This window comes from Lissotriton helveticus, chromosome 4_1 (genome assembly GCF_964261635.1).
Source record: "Lissotriton helveticus chromosome 4_1, aLisHel1.1, whole genome shotgun sequence".
NCBI lineage: Eukaryota > Metazoa > Chordata > Amphibia > Caudata > Salamandridae > Lissotriton > Lissotriton helveticus.
This window is the reverse complement of record NC_136063.1, coordinates 567,235,292-567,250,757: the sequence shown is the minus strand read 5'-3', so window position 1 is coordinate 567,250,757 and position 15,466 is coordinate 567,235,292.

Genomic DNA, 15,466 nt, shown 5'->3' with positions numbered 1-15,466 from the left:
GTGGCAGGGTACGCTCAGACGTGAGTCCCTTGCTCACTTTACCACTGGATTCAGGTAAGCCGGGCTGAAGACGGCTGGAATGCCAGAAACCGGTCCTCGGAAGCTTGTTTCCGGTCCAGGGAAGGCATGGCTTGGCAGTTCGGGCTGAACTGTTCCCATGAGGCACAGGGTCAGACTGATTTGCATATAGCCATGTCTGAACTGGGGTGGCAGAGTGGGCTAAAGAATGGTGATGGATCAAACCCAGATCTTTTGACTGGGTGTGAGTGTTTGATTGGTTCAGATGCTCCGTCCATCACCACCCCCTTTTGTACCTATCTCAGTGCAGCACATCTCATGGACCCTGTATGATATAATATTTTGTGTATAATTTCACATCTGTTGTCCTACCCCAGTGTACCACAAGTCATGAACCCTAAGGTAGAATCTTTTCTGTATTTTTCATATCTGGTGCCCGTACCTTAGTGCAGCACAAATCATTGACCCTTTATGATTGAATCTCTGTGTCTGATCCAATGATTACTGTTGCGGGTGCCGCTCGAGGCTAAGGATCACCGGTGCTGTCACGGACTTGTTGAGGAAGCTTGCAGTGGGGCTCTTACGAGGGCGGAAAGAGAGCAGAGACACCACCAACAGCGGCGCAGCGGGACTGCGAGTCCCAGGTTCCCCAGCGGCTGCTGAGACGCCGCACCTGGAGACTCTTCCCGGCTGGCCGCGCCTCCCTCTCCTGTGCGCCTCCCTCCCCTGTGCGGTCAAAACCGCGCCTCGCGGCCCCCGCTCCGCGTGTGCCGCTCGAGGCTAAGGATCACCGGTGCTGTCACGGACTTGTTGAGGAAGCTTGCAGTGGGGCTCTTACGAGGGCGGAAAGAGAGCAGAGACACCACCAACAGCGGCGCAGCGGGACTGCGAGTCCCAGGTTCCCCAGCGGCTGCTGAGACGCCGCACCTGGAGACTCTTCCCGGCTGGCCGCGCCTCCCTCTCTCTTGTGCGCCTCCCTCCCCTGTGCGGTCAAAACCGCGCCTCGCGGCCCCCGCTCCACGAGTGCCGCTCGAGGCTAAGGATCACCGGTGCTGTCACGGACTTGTTGAGGAAGCTTGCAGTGGGGCTCTTACGAGGGCGGAAAGAGAGCAGAGACACCACCAACAGCGGCGCAGCGGGACTGCGAGTCCCAGGTTCCCCAGCGGCTGCTGAGACGCCGCACCTGGAGACTCTTCCCGGCTGGCCACGCCTCCTAGCCCTAATCAACTACATCTTCACTCCCACAGACGTATATGCCAGGCCAGCCCGCTTACGCTTACAGAGAAGGACAACAACGCTACATGGCCCAGGTTTTCATTGGAGTGATCTGCTGGTCACAGGTCTAGTTGTTAGTATGCCACACACAGTGTTGCCAGATTTTTTAAGCATTCTCTAGCCCAAAGCCAACCAAAAAGTATCCCAAAGTAGCCCAATATTGCTACTTTAAGGAAGAAGGGGCAGGGACCGCGTCAAGCAGGCGGTGAATGCATTGGAATTGATGTTGCAGCAGGCTGCCAAGTAAATCTTTGTCTAGTAAAGCGCTTTAACATACTACTTTGCTGGAGCGCTGTATATATATTTATAATCTGGCAACTAGCACAAACCAAGATTTTACCGCACAGCCGGAAAAAATATAGACTGTGCGTGATCTAGCCCAATCTGGCAACACTGATGCCACACCCACACCACACCCATCCAGCACAGGCGTCACAGGACACGTAACCCTACTAATAAAAAAGACTGGGCGCACGTGCTCTACGTCATTTTAGAGTTGCTCGCAATGCATGCACTGCAGCCGGCACAGTTACACCGTGGTGATGGCCCGTCCCGGTGGTCCGGACACCTAATTGTTTTGTGTGCTGTGCTACACCGCAGTGTAGGCCTGAGCCCAACAGCGAGGGCCTACCACCAAGTTCGTGGCCTCACTTGTCGCTGAGTTAGTAGCACCAAAAGCACTGAGCGGGTGTACAACCTGCGATGGTGATAGGTGCACTAGTATGTTCTCTACCGTGGCAATATCAAGACCCAGTACCAAATGTGAGACCTGTTAGCTTGCAGAATGGAGCTGCATGATGTGGAGGGTGCCCTGTTCGCGAAAAGGTGAGCAGTGAGGCCTGGGTGTGCAGTGTCGGACAGATACCTCTGGGATGCGGGAGTGGATGGGGTTCAGCAGCGTGGATGCAGAAAGACGGAACAGCGATTCAGGCATACGCAGTGTTGCCAGATTTTTTAAGCATTCTCTAGCGCAAAGCCAACCACAAAGTAGCCCAAAGTAGCCCAATATTGCTACTTTAAGGAAGAAGGGGCAGGGACCGCGTCAAGCAGGCGGTGAATGCATTGGAATTGATGTTGCAGCAGGCTGCCAAGTAAATCTTTGTCTAGTAAAGCGCTTTAACATACTACTTTGCTGGAGCGCTGTATATATATTTATAATCTGGCAACTAGCACAAACCAAGATTTTACCGCACAGCCGGAAAAAATATGGACTGTGCGTGATCTAGCCCAATCTGGCAACACTGATGCCACACCCACGCCACACCCATCCAGCACAGGCGTCACAGGACACGTAACCCTACTAATAAAAAAGACTGGGCGCACGTGCTCTACGTCATTTTAGAGTTGCTCGCAATGCATGCACTGCAGCCGGCACAGTTACACCGTGGTGATGGCCCGTCCCGGTGGTCCGGACACCTAATTGTTTTGTGTGCTGTGCTGCACCGCAGTGTAGGCCTGAGCCCAACAGCGAGGGCCTACCACCAAGTTCGTGGCCTCACTTGTCGCTGAGTTAGTAGCACCGAAAGCACTGAGCGGGTGTACAACCTGCGATGGTGATAGGTGCACTAGTATGTTCTCTACCATGGCAATATCAAGACCCAGTACCAAATGTGAGACCTGTTAGCTTGCAGAATGGAGCTGCATGATGTGGAGGGTGCCCTGTTCGCGAAAAGGTGAGCAGTGAGGCCTGGGTGTGCAGTGTCGGACAGATACCTCTGGGATGCGGGAGTGGATGGGGTTCAGCAGCGTGGATGCAGAAAGACGGAACAGCGATTCAGGCATACGCAGTTGTATTACTCTGCCATTACTAATAATGTACTATCTTTCAGATGTGGGAGCTTGATAGTTCCACCAGGTCCCAGCAAGTGGTTGGAGACAGAGCTGTGGCGTAAAGGTGAGCTGTGACGGTTTTGTACACAGTGTGGGCACTCCGTGTCCCTCCTCCTCTCTTCCTTTCTCTCCCTCACACTCTTTCTCTCTCCCTCTTCCTCTTATAGAGTTGGTCTCTTTCTCTCTCACTTTTCCTCTCTCTTTCTCTCTCACTCTTCCTCTGTTTCTCGGTTCCTCTTTCTCACACTCTTTCCCTGTTTCTCTCTCTCTCTCTCTTACTTCATCTTTCTCACTCTTTCTCTGTCTTCCTCTCACTTTCTTTCTTTTTCTCTCTCTCTCTTCCTCTCACTCTCACTCTCACTGTTTCTCTCTTATCTCTGTCTTCTGCTCACTCTTTCTTTCTCTCTCTCTCTTCCTCTCTCCTTTGATGGATGCATGACGCACAATCTTATCTTGCTTTTTATCTAACAGGCTGTGAATCACAAATCGACGTTCACCCCCTCAACACCACCAGAGCTGAACACTCGTAGAATCTGTGATGATGCATGGCCATCCTCAACGCCTGAGAAAGTTGCTTCGTCACGTGGTGAACCCTCTTACACAAACACCGTGGCGGAAGGTGAGCAGAGAGACTTCTTTCCGCAGCAGGGGGCAGTCACCTCTGGGCGGTGGGAGTGGATAGGGTGCAGCAGTGTGGGCACACAAGAGCGCACACACACCTCCTGCAGTGGGAGTGGGTGGGGTGCAGCAGCCTCCTTGTGCATTGGCGAAACAGAGAATTACGCGTGTACAGTTGTATGTACTCTGCAATTACTAATTCTATACTATCTTTCAGTTCACTAAACTTGAGGATGCACTATGTCCCGACACGTGGTTGGGGACACACCGGTGGCACAAAGGTGAGCTGCGAAGATTTTCTCCAGTGTCAACACTCCCTCTCCATCTCTTCCTTTCTCTTTCTCATGCTTTCTCTCTTTCTCTTTCTCTTTCACTTACTTTCTCTCTCTCTCTCTTTCTCTCTTCCTCTCTATCACTCTTTCTCTCTCTCTCCCTCTCTCTCACTCTTTCTCTCTCTCCTCCTCTCTCTCACTCTTCATCTCTTTCTTCCTCTTTCTTCCTCTTTCACACAGTTTCTCTTTCTATCTTCCTTGTATCTTACTCTTTCTCTCTCACTCTTTCTCTCTCTCTCTCACTCTCTCTATTTGTCTGTCTTCCTCTCTCTCACTCTTTCTAAATTTCTCTTCCTCTCTCTCACACTGTTTCTCTCTTTCTCTATTCCTTGAAACGGAGAATTACACGTGTGCAGTTGTATGTACTCTGCAATTACTAATTCTATACTATCTTTCAGATCACTAAACTTGAGGATGCACTATGTCCCGACACGTGGTTGGGGACACACCGGTGGCACAAAGGTGAGCTGCGAATATTTTCTCCAGTGTCAACACTCCCTCTCCAGCTCTTCCTTTCTCTCTCTCAGACTTTCTCTCTTTCTCTGTCTCTTCCTCTCTCTCTCATTCTTTCTTTCTCTCTTCCTCTCTCTCACACTGTTTCTCTCTTTCTCTCTTCCTTGTATCTTACTCTTTCTCTCTCACTCTTTCTCTCTTTATCTGTCTTCCTCTCTCTCACTCTTTCTCTCTTCCTCTCTTTCTCTCGATCTTCCTCTTTCACTCTCTCTCTCTCTTCCTCTCGCTCACACTGTTTCTCTCTTTCTCTCTTCCTTGTATCTCACTCTTTCTCTCTTTCTCTCTCTATCTGTCTTCCTCTCTCTCACACTGTTTCTCTCTTCCTTGTATCTCGCTCTCTCTCTTCCTCTCTCTCACTCTTTCTCTCTCTGTCTTCCTCTGTCTCACACTGTTTCTATCTTTCTCTCTTCCTTGTATCTTACTCTTTCTCTGTCTTCCTCTCTTTCTCACTCTTTCTGTCTTTCTCTGTCTTCCTCTCTCTCACTCTTTCTGTCTTCCTCTCTCTCACTCTTTCTCTTCTCTCTTCCTCTCTCTCTCACACTGTTTCTCTCTTCCTTGTATCTCACTCTTTCTCTCTCTCTCTCTCTCACTCTCTCTCTTTCTCTGTCTTCCTCTCTTTCTCTCTTTCTTTCTTTCTCTCTCTCACTCTCTCTCTCACTCTTTCTCTTTCTCCTTTGCTGGAGGCATGACGCACCATCTTATCTTTCTTTTTGTCTTGCAGTGTGTGATTCACAAATGGTTCAGCGATTACATGTCACGGCTGTACATAATTTTATTTGTTGTTGTTTTGTTTTAATAAAATATTTTATATCTAAATCCATACATGACTAAGATTCTTATTTGTCCAACCTCACAAGCATCTTCTTATTAATGGTTCGCAGAGGGACACTTCCAGGCCCAAGAAGGTTGTTGGGGGTATGCTGGTGATGTGGGAAGAGGGTACGTTACCTACTAATGTGGGGAGACGCAGCGTGAAAGGGGTATCTCTTACAGAAAGAGCTCTGGTATGTTTTCAGAAATGCCTCGGACAGATGCCAGCTGACGGACTGAATCACAAAATGGCTTTACAAAGCTCATATAGTGTGACTTAAGACCAGTTCGCAACCAGGCTCGCAGAGGGACAACTGCGGCCTGTGCACTCGACTCACAGAAGCAGAACTACGAGACGTCTGCTCCCAAAGGAACAGCAGCGTAGTGGCTCGCAGACATAGAGGCACAGCAGCGTACCAGCTTGCAAAGGTAGAAAGCTACGTGCCGACGGACTGGCTTCTAAAGGCATAGCTACAAAGTGGTGATGTTGGGCAAAGGGAGCGTGAAAGGGTTATCTTCCTACAGGTGTTCTGGAGTGGAAGTCATGCTGCCTGGCGCTCACCTGTTTCTCCTTTATTGTTAATGAATCTTAAACCTTCATTGCGTCCATATCATCATTACACAGAGCTCCAGTATATTAAATTGCCCCCGGGACCTTTCTTTTATATTTTCACTCGATGCAAGGCACAAGATGGCTGCTAACACTTCCTGGTTTGAAGTGTTAACAGCCAATCGGAGGCAAGCTCGTGCTCGGGAGTTAGGCACCGATCAGATATATATTTTTTTTCCTTTAATATCTCAAAAACTACTGAACGGATTTAAACAATTTCTACAAAAGCGTGCTTTCTGGACCAAGACCTTTCTCCCTGCCGAATTTGGCGTAATTCCGTTCTGCAGTTTGACCTGTAGCCTTGTCTAAAGTTTCCAATGGAAAATGCATTGAGAACACACGTTTTAGGACCCCCCTTTTTCTCAGCACCCCCCTAGACCAATCACCCCTAAACTTTCAAGATAGGAGCTCATCAAAAAAGAGAAACTTTATGGAAAATTTCATAAACATTGGTCAAACGACGCCAAACTTATAAGCACATGGAGGGCTCCAGGAGAGGGGCCACGCAACACCCCTCTCAACATGAGTGAAGCCCCGGGACTGCGGGGACCCCAGCGGACCCCAGAGCCCCAGCGAGACCCCGTAAAAAAATAAATGTATTCCCCCGAGACCTAGCCCACCCCGTGGTCTCATTAAAATAAAACGCTGGAACCCGCGACCCCAGCGCGAATTGCGCCTATTTTTTAAATTTTATAAAAATGCTTTCTTTGGCCCTGAGGGTCTTTCTGAGACCCCCTAAGCATGCCTAGGGGGTCAGGGTGTTTCTACCCTACCACCTTCTCTTGCCACTGGATTCAAGCAAGCCGGGCTGAAGACAGCTGAAATGCCAGAAACCGGTCCTCGGAAGCTTGTTTCCGGTCCAGGGAAGGCATGGCTTGGCAGTTCGGGCTGGACTGTTCCCATGAGGCACAGGGTCAGACTGATTTGCATATGGCCATGTCTGAACTGGGGTGGCAGAGTGGGCTAAAGAACGGTGATGGATTAAACCCAGATCTGTTGACTGGGCGTGAGTGTTTGATTGGTTCAGATGCTCCGTCCATCACCACCCCCTTTTGTACCACTTTGTTCGCCATAAGTTGGCAGGGTATGCTCAGACGTGAGTCCCTTGCTCACATTGCCACTGGATTCAAGCAAGCCGGGCTGAAGACGGCTGAAATGCCAGAAACCGGTCCTCGGAAGCTTGTTTCCGGTCCAGGGAAGGCATGGCTTGGCAGTTCGAGCTGGACTGTTCCCATGAGGCACAGGGTCAGACTGATTTGCATATGGCCATGTCTGAACTGGGGTGGCAGAGTGGGCTAAAGAACGGTGATGGATTAAACCCAGATCTGTTGACTGGGTGTGAGTGTTTGATTGGTTCAGATGCTCCGTCCAGCACCACCCCCTTTTGTACCTCTTTACAAAGACGGCGGTTGCACCATGGAATCGGCTCCAACCGTGTACTGGCCTTGCAGCATATAGGAAATAAGTTTGGATGACTTCCGAGAGGTGGATGGGACCCGTGGGCAGCTGGATGGTCAAGGGCCTTAGCCAGGGTTATATGTGTCTATCAAAAGAGTGTTTTATCTTTACAGTAGGTGCTTTTGATGTTTTCCTCCAATCACCAGGTTCTGTCAATTAGAGGAAAGCTGAGCTTGATTGACAATTATTTTCTATAAACCCTACTAATGATGTAACTCTTGTTTCACTGGGATTGTAATCGCTCAGTGTTATATTAAGTATGCATTTGCCTTGTCTGAGTAGCTTTCAAAATACCTCGCAAAGAACATCTTGCAGGACTGCTTTTTTCTGGAGCGCGGAAATACTTTTTTCGACACCTCTGAGGTGGCATGGGATTTTAACATGAAATGATGTGATCAGACGAAGCTGATGTGGGCACGGAGTAAATAGATGCACTTTGGGGAATCCGAGCCTCATCTAGAGCCAACCTTGGCGTAGACATGACAGAACAGATTGTGATGAGGTTATGTCTGCCAGTTCACTGAGGTAACAATATACAGGAGCCCTGGGGATGGTGTGCCAGCCAGGCCTACTTTCATAAGTGGCACGAAGAGAGAAATTAACGCTCTCATGAAGAGCGTCAACCAATTTATCTTTGTTCCACTTCAGAGTTCAGCTAAGTGAAGGCCTTGGTTAAAAAAAGCGTAAATTAAAAAGCTGAAATAGAGTAAATAATTCGAATAATGGGACGATGTGGCGTAAATGTCGGAGCTGCAGACTTTGGAACGGGACACCAGGTTTGAGTCTCGACGTTTGCTCAACATCCTGTGACTCTTGGTAAATCAGTTAATTTCCCGGTGCCTAAAAGGAAAAAAAAAATACATGTTTCACTTCCACTGCACCCACTGATGTGGGGCGTCCGTAGGGTGGAATATCTGCATGATTGTTTAGTGAATTTGCACAAAAACGTATCCTTTATTTTTATTCCTAAGTGAAAATATTTCACGTCCGAAACCCCCCCATGAAACATGCAGGGAATCCCTTAAATGTCCTACCATTTTGCAGGAGTAGGTTTACCAGCGTTTCATATTGAAAATTACCGATCGAATTTCAGTGAGTCCCTAAAACGACCCAGTTGTGGTAATCTGATGCATTTTGCATGGCTGGCCCTCGCCTTCTTTCACACTTATTTATACTAAAATTAACAGGTGTGAGAGACTACCACTCCCCCCCCCCCCCCCGAATAACTGGTACTCGGCCGTATTATTTTTTCTACAAATAAAACACGATAAAAACATTGCTCTACATGTCCAAACATTTAACAACATTCAGCTTTTGAGAGTGTAAACTATACATTTGATCACCCAACCACAAATTCCTTGGAGTCCTAGCGGACCACCAAGCTGGCCCGTATAGAATCAGTTCATTGCTTCGGAGCTCCTAGTGGACTCTCAGGGCCCCTCAAGTGTATATTCTCACTTAACGAACTCACTTGCTCTCCAATACCAAGGTAGTCTTGGGAAATATGTACACTGAGCCCTTAACAGACTATGCCACAGCCAGCCCTAGAGAGGGATTCCCCCAGCCCTCATAGGGGGAGATGCACCTGAGCACCCGAACCATAACTCGGTGCCCTGGTGCAAGCCCCAAGCCCCAAACCCCCAGAGCAGTGCAGAGAGTACCCAGAAATGGCTACGGACAGTCGCTGTAAGCTAGCATCCACCACCAGTCCCACCCTGGGAGACATTTTTAAAGCCAAATCTATCCAGATTTCACTTGACTTTGTGATGCCTGATTCCAAAGTGTCTACCTGCTTTGTGGCCAACCTCGAGTCTACCCCGCCACAGGCCCGGATGGCTAAAGGACCAGCCATGTCACCTGGTAAGGTCGAGCTCCTATGTTGAGGAAAACCGTTGCTCTGCAAAAGCCAGCAAATGACTCTACGAAGAACCCCTTACCCTCGGGGAACGAAGCACATAATTCCTGAGAAAATACAGGTTGCCACTAAAGCAACCATGGAAAAGTATCTTCAGCAAGGCTGTATTTGCAGCCTCTTCAAACCACTGTCTCAACACCTAACATATTTGTTGATGCCCCTGGGGAGGGGTTTGTGCTCCACATTCACTGAGGTTTGTGATTATGTCAGGAATACCACCTCAGGGAACGTCTTAGCACTCAAGGTATTCTCATTTATTATTTTTAGTATTATTCAGATTTATATAGCGCATGGCTACCCCAGTGGGGCGTCCCTACACAGCACAACATAAGGGCTATGGTAAGAGATTAGAAAAGCCACATCTTCAGGAGTTATTTTTAACTTTTCAAAAGAGTTACATAGCCCAAGCGAAGAAGGCAGGGAATTCCAGATTTTGGGCCCAGGTAAGAAAGGGGGTGGACACCTTGCCTCACCTTATGAACCTGAGGAAGGTGAATCAGAGGCCCCTCCTCGCTCAGTACTGCCAGATCATTACCAGTGTGGTGAAGAATTATGAGCACAGGCGGCTGTAGCCCTTTGCCTGCGACCTTCTTGGCGAGTTGATGCAAAACTTCGTGGCGAAGCCCTCCTAAACCACCCCAGTGCCTCTGCAGGCCCGTCCCTGCCACACAACATCGGTTAAATGCTGAACCTGCTCTTCTCACAAAAGAGTGCCTAAGACTCTATACACTGGCTGGAGCTATGCGACTTAATGCAAACAGGTATAGGGAAAAGATACTCCGTTAGTAAACAACAGAAGCTATTTTGAACATGCCTACTTGATCAGCTCAAGGCAAACCTAATGCTTGTAGCAATCCTACTTTCATCTCCCTAACTTTTTAACTGTCCCTACATCTAGGCCATACAGCCCCTGGAGTAGCGGCTCCTATGCTGAAGCAATGGGAACTGTAGTAAGGGTATCTATGCCTGCCACCTGGAGTGCCATAGACAGCACCTGGGTAAATTGATACTTAGGAGGTCAATTATGATGGCGTGCGGATCGCCACCACCCGACCGGCGGTGGCGATCAGCACGTCATAATTCCCCGCCCGACCGCCAATTACCCCCTGCCATATTACCATGGCGGGGGTACCGCTGCAGACAGAAAGACTGTGACGATTGCCTGCTGGGCGGAAAAGGCCCACAATATGGTAGCGGTGCCCTGCAGGCACCGCCATCCATAATGTGTGCTGTGGTCATGCCTTTCCATGGCGGAGACTCCTCCATGGAAAGGCAGGCATAGATTGACTGTGGGGGCCCGTTGGGGGCCCCTGGTGGGGTAGGGGGGTGGTGGCAGCACTGGTAGGTACCTGTGGTACCCCCTTCATTGCCATACACAAGGTGGCAGGCACCGCGCGGTGCCTGTAACGTTGTGCATTGCAATGCACAACATGCACCTTTAACATTGGGGCGGGTGCTGTTTACAACACCGCCCGCCGCAATGTTAAAGGCAAGAATGCGCCCGCCAGTGTGGTCGCGCATCCTAATTTGCCTTGTTGGACCGCCGCACCTCTGGCAGCCGGTCCCATTTTCCTTTACGGTGGCGGGCGGACGTAATGGTGCTCATAGTGAGAGGGTCACTGCTGCTGTGCACTAGTTGCAAAGTAGACAGGTCAGTAGGCCACAGGCTAAAAATCTCTTATACTGCACAACCAAGGAAACCCGCCTCTCCCAGTCTGTCTCAGGATTACTTAATCTCCTTTTCGCTAATAATCTGTCTGAGAATAAGAGAGGGTAACCACAAGTCTTCCCCAGCAGGTAAATTTCCCCAACTGTCTCCCCCCATGTATGCCCTTTTTGGATCCTGCCACCCACCTGCAGAGATCCTAATTGCCCCTAGAAGGCAAGGGGAAAAGCAACCATAAATAATGCCACATCACACTTCGAATTGCAAACCATGAGGAGGGCACTTAGGATCTTCCCCTGTTTATCCAAGTCGGTAGGATGCCCATTTCAGCCATTTGCCCATCCTTGTGCATGCCTGCAGAAATCTCGCCCAGTTGTTCAAGGAGAAACACTCTACTTGTGGGAACCATGCAGTGAAATCCTGGTATTATGGAAAAGCTCTCTTTGTTTTTGGCACAAGCCTAGAAGAAACTAAGGGGCAGATTTACAAGTCCCGTACGGCACATTTGCGCAGCCGTTGCGTCACCTTTGTGACGCAGCGGCGGCGAAAGCCAGCGCCATGCTGTGGGGTATTTACAACGTGACATATCTAGGGAGATGCGTCACGTTGTAAAGCCCTGTGCCACATGTGGGCGTTCTTGCACAGGGGGGGGGGGTTCCGACGCAGGAACGCCTCAGAAAAATGGCTGAGTGAAATCTACAAGATTTCATTCAGTCACTTTTACAGCCATGATGCGTCAAAACCCTGCGCCTGCTTGAAGCAGGCGTAAGGATTGACTCAGCATGTTGGGAACAGGGCACCCGAGCCTTGCTGGAGCTGCGTCGTGCTTGCGACGTGGATCCAGCAATGCGCCACCTTTCCGCCGGGGGATGCGACATGCATATGCCCATCCGTGCGCCACGGTGCACTGCATTGTAAATGCGGCGCATCAGTGGTGCACATGGGTGGGCAGATGCGTTGCAACTCTTCTGACACATCGCTGCTGATTAGCAGAGATGCGCCAGAAGTTATACATCTGCCCCCGAGGTATGGCAGAGCAGAGCAACAAGACTCCATAACTGCTCCAGAAAAGTAGTGGGCTCCTTTTCTGCCACAGTCAAAACATGGGAAATCCTGCCACTTAAAATGAGATCCGGCATCTGCCTCATTATTTAAAACACCAGGGACTTGTTTAACTCTAAAAAGAATATATCTCTCAGAATGATAACCATATACTGATATCTTTTTTCAATTATGTAATAGGTAGGCTCTGTGGTGCTTCTCCTTCAGCCTTGGCATTGCTTGCACAATGAATCTGATAGAGCAGTAATTTCATCTTGTAATTTCTCAATGCAAAACCTTCATGCTACCTCCAATTTACCGCTGAAAAGGTGTTGGGCTCTTCACACCATGTATTACCTTCAGGAGACTTTAAATAATCATGAACAGTCAAAAATGCAATTATTATTCAAGCCAATGAAGAGAGTTGTTGAGTATTTTAAAGGGTTTTATTTTCTAGTCAAAAGTTAAGTTTTTCTCTGACCCTTTATTCATTAGTAAAATATCAATCAGGTTACAGAATTTGGAAAACAGCAAAAATAGCATTAATACAAAACATATTACAGTCTGCATATAAGCATTCTACTTAGAAAAGGAAATGTGGCGCAAAATATCAGTCAAAATTCTTAAAGAGTTTCTAAGAAAAATAGTCTTGCAAGGCTAATCAATAATTAAATAGTTGGCAAAAATCTCCCATTAAGAAAAATAAATGCATAAGTCAAATAAATCTTTTTAGACCTAATTAATTAGTCAAAGCATAAACTTAAAGTTTAGCATCTAATTCTATCCTGATCCACTGCATTCTCTGCTCCTGTCTGTGTCTAAAGCGCAAAACAGCCCGCCCTTCACAAGGCCGCAAAGCAATGTGGCCTGCAGTGCCAAAATATGACGTGCCAGGACTTTGGAAGAAAAAATCACCAGGGAACCCCCCACCTGACTCTCCTTGGACGCCCAAGGCTGCACACGTGACGATCTCGTACCTAACCCATAGAATGTCAGGTCTAATCTGTTCCTTCTCTCAAGAGCTCACACGCCCCCCTGAAGCCTAATGAGCCTAGTAGCCAAAATGAGCAAGAAGATAGCCAGTGAGCAAAAAGACAACCACGCCTCCAGAGAGGTCATTATTTATACTCTAAGTCTTGGCAGACTACACAGAAATGTTTCATCTTCAGGAAAACTTGTACATGATTGGTCAGTCATGATGGCATGAAATCTCACTATCCTGACTCATTGAAAATTCTAGAGCATACCAGTTTTCACAAAAGAAGCGCAAATGATTTAATACATTTTATATGTTTGCAACTGTCACTAGGAAAAATGTTTCTATCGTTTTCCTTCCTTCCTGTCACAGCGCAGCAGGACAGATACTTTATCTAACTGGTACATTGGCACAATCACAAGAATGTTTCAAAGTACAAAGAGGCCTTGACTTCTTCGTGGTTTGAGTCAAACAGATCTGAGTATGCAAGTCATAGCCTTGCTGGATTCACAGGCAGCCATTTTTTCTTTGGCCCCAAAAATAAAACAAACACAAAGAGAATATTAATTTCATGTAAATCAGCCCATTACTCCATACTAATACCCCTTATAAATGTTTACCTAGCCAAGCTATTAGTTTCAAGCAGCTTTTCTATTATTTATGACAACATGCAAAATAAATGTGCAATGTGCAACATAGCATTTTTATGCTTTAGTGTAAAATTTAAAAGCCCACACAGTTAATACAGCGCACACAGTTAATACAGAGCACACAGCAACATGCTTTAGTGTTTTAGATAGCTTTTCATGCAAAAAGCATTTAGCCCCATGTGTAGTGTTTGGTGCATTATTAATTCACACACATTATAAAAAGAGGTGTTATTAACTGAAAATGTTTATCAAAATATGCAACAAGTCAAAGTCTCTTAAGACAGGAATAGTGAATTCAGATTGCAAGGAATGAGCTTGGAAGAGAGAAACATTCTATTAATCTTCAAAGCTAAAAAGGACAGTTTTCTCTACACTGCAAAAACACATGTAAATTCAGCACATGCATTTCAGACTGACTTAGGCCTCACTTTCATATTTTTCATGTGCCATGTTTTTAACTTGCACCAAAATGTGAGTGGCAATTTAAATGCAGTCTGTCTGAAGCACAAAAATAAACACTGCCTGACTGCAGATGAAATCTGCTCCTCCAAATCTCAAGAAGGGGGAGTGGTGGTCTGAATGAACTGCAGAGTCAAATCGAGCTGCCCGAACAGCACCTAGAGCTAGTGCAGAGTCACCGTGCATGCCCTGAGACAAAATTCTGAGGAAGTCTTATAAGCCTAAACCTTCTCCTGCAGTAACCAGCATTCTCCCTGTTCAGAGTTTACCTCCGTTCCAAGGAATACCAGAGAAGTGGCTGGGGCAGAGGTTTTATCCAACCCCTGCAGCTGGCATCTTAAAACCAAAGCGGAAGCCACAGTAAAGTGATGAACTAGATCAGATTTTGGGTAGGAATTTAGCTAAAGGACAAAACCTGACACAAGAGAGGAATCTTTTAAAGAGCAGTCTGCCGTTGGAATGTTCTTTATAGAGCAGTCATCATCATCAAATTAACTTTATTCGGCACACAGCCATAAACGTTTCAGCCAAAATGACAATCCAAGTTTAAAATACACAATTCAAGTTTAAAATACATTCCTTTGTCCATTAAAAATATTATAAAAGAGATAAAAGTTCCTATACAAGCTAAAAACATGATTATACGTAGATGAAGTAATGACCAACGAGTTTAGTTCCTGTTTAACATAATTAATTTCCTCATTCCCCCTTAGTTACTGTACTTCATATTGTTTCCTAATGCCCATTGCTGATTTGATAAAATGTAATAGTGCAGTGCAAATAACAGGATTGGTCAATGATTGCAAATATCTGAAGCCCTCTAAATATGTACATGGGCGAATGTTCTTTAACAAGGGCACCAAAAATGTGCTCCTTGGATCTTTATAAAGTGCACAAAAAGAATGAAGTGCAAAGTGCTCTGAGCAGTACTATTGTCGCATGGGCAAAGAATAAGGTTGTCTGTCCACCCGGATTGTTTAGGGGACCCTACCAAAAAGTGCAATGTGCTAAGTTGGAATCTTGTTAAAAGAAAACACAACTGGCTGTTCGTGGTGAAGGAAAGATAATATTGCTGTTTATGCATAAAAGGGCAACTGGGGCCGGGTGCCTCCAATTGTAAATGGCGCATTTTTGCCCGGACACTATACTCCTCTTTGATTTTTTCTTTTGCATTAGTGGGGATGCTTGACGGGGTGTCAAAGTACTCACCCAGCCCAATTTGGAGTAATTTATCCCTCACAAACCGAAGCCAAGGGATCCTCAGAGACTTGCCCAAGTTAATACAGTCTTCAATG